Below are 5,797 nucleotides of genomic sequence, written 5' to 3' on the forward strand. Positions count from 1 at the left end.
GGGGCGGTGTTGTCGTCTGAAAACAGTAATTGAGCAAACATGAGTACAAAGGTACTCAGCAAGTCTTACATCAGAACCTAATATACATGCCCATTCTCAAGAAGGTGGTGGGGTTATTGCAGCAAGCCATCTTTGACTCTTGGCTAAGCTATCCTACGGTACTCCACTAGTAAAATAGTTTTCGCACACGAGTCCACTACTCACCAACACAATACTCCACCGGGGATCCTCTCTTGTCATCCTACGAGAGGGCCATCCTCGGTACTCACACTTATCTTGAGTCTTTTAGTAGTATCCATTAACTTGTCTATGAACGTTATAGGCAACCAAGTAGTCCTTTACCGCGGACACGGCTATTCGAATAGATGATGTTAACCCTATAGGGGTATACTTCTTCATACACACTTTCACCACTTACCGCCGTTTACACGACATGTACTCGTCAACCTTCAAGCGGAAGCCCAGCGAGGGTGTCGGCCGCGGCCTACCTAAACACTTAAGTCTCTGGTCCAGGTGTATCTCCTATCCAGGTTCCATCCGTAGGGAGTCCGGCCGAGGTTTCCACATACGGCCCCGAACGATGTGAACAGGGTTCCCGAGACACCAAACGGGTCGATAACCCGTGCCACGGTGTATCTACCGCAACATAGCCCACCCCTAGGGTCAACGCTACGCACAGCCGCCAACACATAACCTACAAACACCAGAAACAATTTGCAACTCCTAGATAGAGTACAAAGGTATTTAAGAAGCCGAGAGGGTCCATTGGTTTCGGGCCCAATGTCGGTAGTAACTGCATCTTAAATCACACATACAGATCTCAGTTCTTATGGACGGTCTCAATGAAACAACCCACCATGTACTCCTACATGGCCTCTCATCGATATCTTTACCAAAACATGTTCAACACATCCCTCATATTACCGACATAATCATATCACTCTAGCCCATCACCCAGATGAACTAGACCTGACACAACTGTAAGCATAGCAGGCATAGCAAGGTAGGAATCACATACATGGATCAATCAACTCCTACACATGCTAGTGGGTTTCATCTAGTTACTTTGGCAATGACAGGTCATGCAGAGGATAAGGGTGCAACTACCGTAGCACACAACAGTTTGAATCGTGTTGTCTTAATGCAGTAAACAAGAGCAGAAGCGAGAACATGGGTTTGTATTGGAATGATCAATGAGTTGCTTGCCTGTTGTAGTGGTAGTAGGGTACTGCCCTTCAGACGGATACTCGAGGTTATCCTCGGAGGCAGAACCTACCACGAAAGACACACCGAAGCATAATCAACACATGGAAATATGCAACAATAAGATGCATTCTATGACATGGCAAGATGAAAGTGTCTTGGCCTAATGCAAGCTAAAACATAAGGGGATGAACTCATTTGAATCAAAGATTCAAATATTAGCTCATTAAACATGGACTTATTAGAGAATCACCTTATTCTGCTTAAACAGCAAGGTTAACTTGTTTTGTCATGCATGAAACCATTACAGATGGATAGATTGAATTTTTCTGATCATTTTTCATATATAAATCTTTGCATTTGGAGCTATGGTTGATTTTCTATGATTTTTAGAAGTTTTGACTATTTTCTGGAATTTCCTATTAAAGAATAAATCCAGTAATTGAATTAATGCGTCAGCATGACATAGATGTGACGTCAGCGGGTCAACTGGGTCGGCCAGGTCAAACCTGACTGGTGGGCCCTCTCTGTCAGTGTCACAACTAGTTAACAGAATTAGATTAACACTAATTAAATGTCAGTGGGGCCTGGTCCCACATGTGAGTGACTGAACTAATTAAACTTAGTTAAAACTAATCCTAAACTAATTAGCAGACCGGCCCCACCTGTCATAGACTCAGGGGGGTCTACCTGGGCCCACATAGGGGTCAAACTGAGTCAAACACGCCGGCGTTTAGCCGCCGACGAGGCCAGACACGGTGGAGGGCTGCGGGTTTCGTGCTCCGGCAACCAAAACGACGATGGAGAGCATCTACACATAGCTGGGAGCAAACCGCATTGAGTGGTGGCAGTGGGTGGAGCTAGGGTGACCGGAAACGTCGCCAGCGATGACCTTGGCGGCCGTCGGAGTTCGGGCGAGGCCGAAACCGAGGCTGCGGGGCACGGCGAGGCACGTGGAATGGTGCTACGGGCTCCTGGGAGCACGTGGAAGATGAAGGCGTGCTTGGATTCGAGCTTACGCGCCTGTGGCCATGGCGGCGACATGGCCGGCGAAGCCGATCTCTCGGCCTCGATGGCAGAGGGGGTTGGAGGACGCGGACGAGCGCGGGGAGAGGGGCGGAAGAAAGATGGGCTCACAGCGATTGCAGAACACATCTCAGTGGGCTCGGGGGAGGTCGGACGTCGTCGGGGCGTTGCCGGCGATCTCGGTGGACCGAGGAAGAAGAAGGCGTCAGGGAGGTGCTTGGAGGCGTCCGGCATCACGTGAGTCGACGAGGAGGTCGAGGACGGCAGAGCAGAGCTACTGGGCTTGTCGGAGTGGCGAGGGGGTGGCTCTGGTGACGACTACAGTGAACGGCAACACGGATCGCGCTCGGCCATCGCGGGAGAGGGTGAGGGAGACAAGGGAGGGAGAGAGGGGGACGTGGGGGTCGGCATGGCACCCCTAGACGCCTCCAGGGCGTCGGCAGAAGCAGGATGTGGCCGGCGTGTTGGGGGTTCTGTCGGGAGGAGGAGGACGACTGGCAAGGCCAGTCGGCTGGGCCGAGCCAGGTGGGCTGGGCCAGCACATGTGAGGCCCAGGTGGGTTTCCCTATCTCTCTTTTTCTTATTTGTTTCTGTTTTCTATTTTTTTCTACAATTGTTGGGCTTTAGTTAAAATACTAAAACGTTTCCAAAAATCCTGAAAATAATTGCGGGCTCTGTTTAGAATATTTCCAACAGCAAACATTTATTTCCAGAATTATTTGAGCATTTAAATTATTTATAGCATTTAAATGCCCAAAATCAAATACTTATGATTTAATTCAATGACCTTCTGTTGACCTAGAAAATTGTGCACCAATTTTGCCATAGGTTCCAACCCAAGACAAAGAGAGTGAACTTTTTAGAAGGGCATTTCAGGTTCATTGAAAATAATTTTAGTAAACTCTAGTTGTTTCCAGGGGGCGTGTTGGGGGTTCTGTCATCCCCATTTCAAACTTAAAAGGAAATTAAACATGATGCACACTCTAATGCTTGAACTAGCTAGGGTGTGACAACTCACCCCCACTCAAAAGAATCTCGTCCCGAGATTTAGGATCCTCCGGAAAGAAGGTGGGGTACTCGAGGCGAAGACGATCCTCCCTTTCCCAAGTGGCTTCTTTCTCGGAATGGTGTGACCATTGAACCTTGAGAAACTTGATATTACGACGTCGAGTGGTACGCTCGGCTTGATCAAGGATACGAATGGGATATTCCCAATATGAGAGGTTATCTTGTAGATCAAGCGTTTCGTGGTCCACTCCACGGATAGGATCCGCGAAGCAATGCCTGAGTTGAGAAACATGGAAGACATCGTGAAATCTGGAAAGATGCGAAGGTAGTTCCAATTGGTAGGCAACTTCTCCCTGTTTGGCAAGAATGCGAAAGGGTCCAATGTAACGAGGAGCCAATTTGCCTTTGATACCGAAACGATGGGTTCCCTTTAACAGAGTAACCCGAAGGTAAGCCTTCTCCCCGACTTCATAAGTCATAGGCTTATGTTTGCGATCATATTGACTCCTTTGACGAGATTGGGCTATTTTCAATTTCTCACGAATAACGCGAACCTGTTCTTCTGCTTCCTGAATCATATCCGGGCCAAAGAGTTGTCTTTCCCCGGTTTCTGACCAGTTAAGAGGCGTTCGACATTTTCGTCCATAGAGAACTTCGAAGGAGCCTTGCCCAAGCAGGCTTGATAACTATTGTTATAAGCAAACTCCGCGAATGGAAGGCAGTTCTCCCAACCCATTCCGAACGAGATGACAGAGGCTTGGAGCATATCTTCCAGAATTTGATTGACTCGTTCTACTTGACCACTTGACTGAGGATGGAAGGCGGTGCTAGAGGAGAGATGAGTTCCCATAGCATTTTGGAAACTTTCCCAAAATCGAGAGGTGAAGAGACTCCCACGGTCTGAGTTAATTTCCAATGGAACACCATGAAGAGACACTATTCGGGAGATGTATAAATCGGCTAGCTGGCTAGCGGTGATACTCTCACGAACAGGTAGAAAGTGGGCTACTTTGGAAAGATGGTCGATCACGACAAAGATGGCATTATCCCCTCTCTTGGTCCTGGGAAACCCAGTGATGAAATCCATACTGATTTTATCCCATTTCCACTCGGGAATAGCCAAAGGTTGAAGGGTGCCAGCAGGCCGTTGATGCTCTGCTTTAACACGACGACAAACGTCGCAATTAGCAATGTATTGAGCGACTTCTCTCTTCATCCTAGTCCACCAGAACCTCTGGCGTAGGTCTTGATACATTTTAGTACTACCAGGATGAATGGTGAGAGGGGATTCATGAGCTTCCTTAAGGATCAGTCGCCTTAGGTTTCGTGCCTTTGGAACCACTAGGCGATTTCCAAAGTATACGACACCTTGATCATCAATGGAGAAACAATTCGCGACTCCTTTCTTAATGTTTCTCTTAATACGGGAGATTCCTGGATCTACCTTCTGTGCCTTGATGATATGATCCATAAGGGTAGGTTTCGCCACCAGGGTGGATAGGAATCCTTGAGGAACAATGTGAAGATTTAGCTTACGAAATTCCTCATGGAGAAGTGGTTGACTTTGTTGTAACATCAGGTTATTACAATAGGATTTACGACTTAGTGCATCAGCCATGATGTTGGCCTTGCCCGACGTGTAAGTTATTCCTAAGTCATAATCCGAGATCAACTCAACCCAACGTCTTTGCCTGAGATTCAAATCTGGTTGGGTGAAGATATATTTCAAACTTTGGTGATCGGTGAAGATCTCGCAACGATTACCGAGGAGGTAATGTCGCCAGGTTTTGAGTGCATGGACTACAGCTGCAAGCTCTAGATCATGTGTGGGATAATTTTCCTCATGTGGGTGTAATTGCCGTGAAGCATAGGCAATTACCTGACGATCTTGCATGAGTATGCAACCTAGTCCTTATCGCGAGGCGTCGCAATAGATAATAAAGTCCTTGGAGAAATCTGGTGGTACCAGTACGGGAGCAGATGTCCGACGTCTTTTTAGTTCCTGAAAACTGAACTAGCACTGTAGAGTCCACTCGAACTTTTTATCTTTCTTGAGGAGTTCAGTTAGAGGTTTAGCAACCTTGGAGAAATTCTCGACGAAGCGGCGGCAATAGCTCGCTAAGCCAAGGAAGCTCCGAACTTGCTTGACCGTCTCAGGTGGAGTCTAATCAAGGATGGCTTGAACTCGCTCGGGATTGACAGCAATACCCTTACCAGAGATTACATGGTCTAGATAGGTCACTTCTGGCAACCAAAATTCACACTTGGAGAATTTGGCATAAAGGCGATGCTCTCGAAGTTTCATCAATACCAGCCTTAGATGTTCGGCATGTTCCTCTTCATTCTTGGAGTAGATGAGTATGTCATCAAGGTATACTATGACAAATTTATCCAAATACTCCATGAAGACCGAGTTCATTAACCGGGAGAAGGTTCCTGGGGCATTGGTTAAACCGAAGGACATAACGGTGTACTCGTATTGGCCATAACGAGTAACAAAGGCCGTTTTGGGAATGTCCTCGTTTCTGATTTTGATTTGATGGTAGCCCAACCTCAAATC

Source organism: Triticum dicoccoides, chromosome 7A (genome assembly GCF_002162155.2).
Source record: "Triticum dicoccoides isolate Atlit2015 ecotype Zavitan chromosome 7A, WEW_v2.0, whole genome shotgun sequence".
NCBI classification, from domain to species: domain Eukaryota; kingdom Viridiplantae; phylum Streptophyta; class Magnoliopsida; order Poales; family Poaceae; genus Triticum; species Triticum dicoccoides.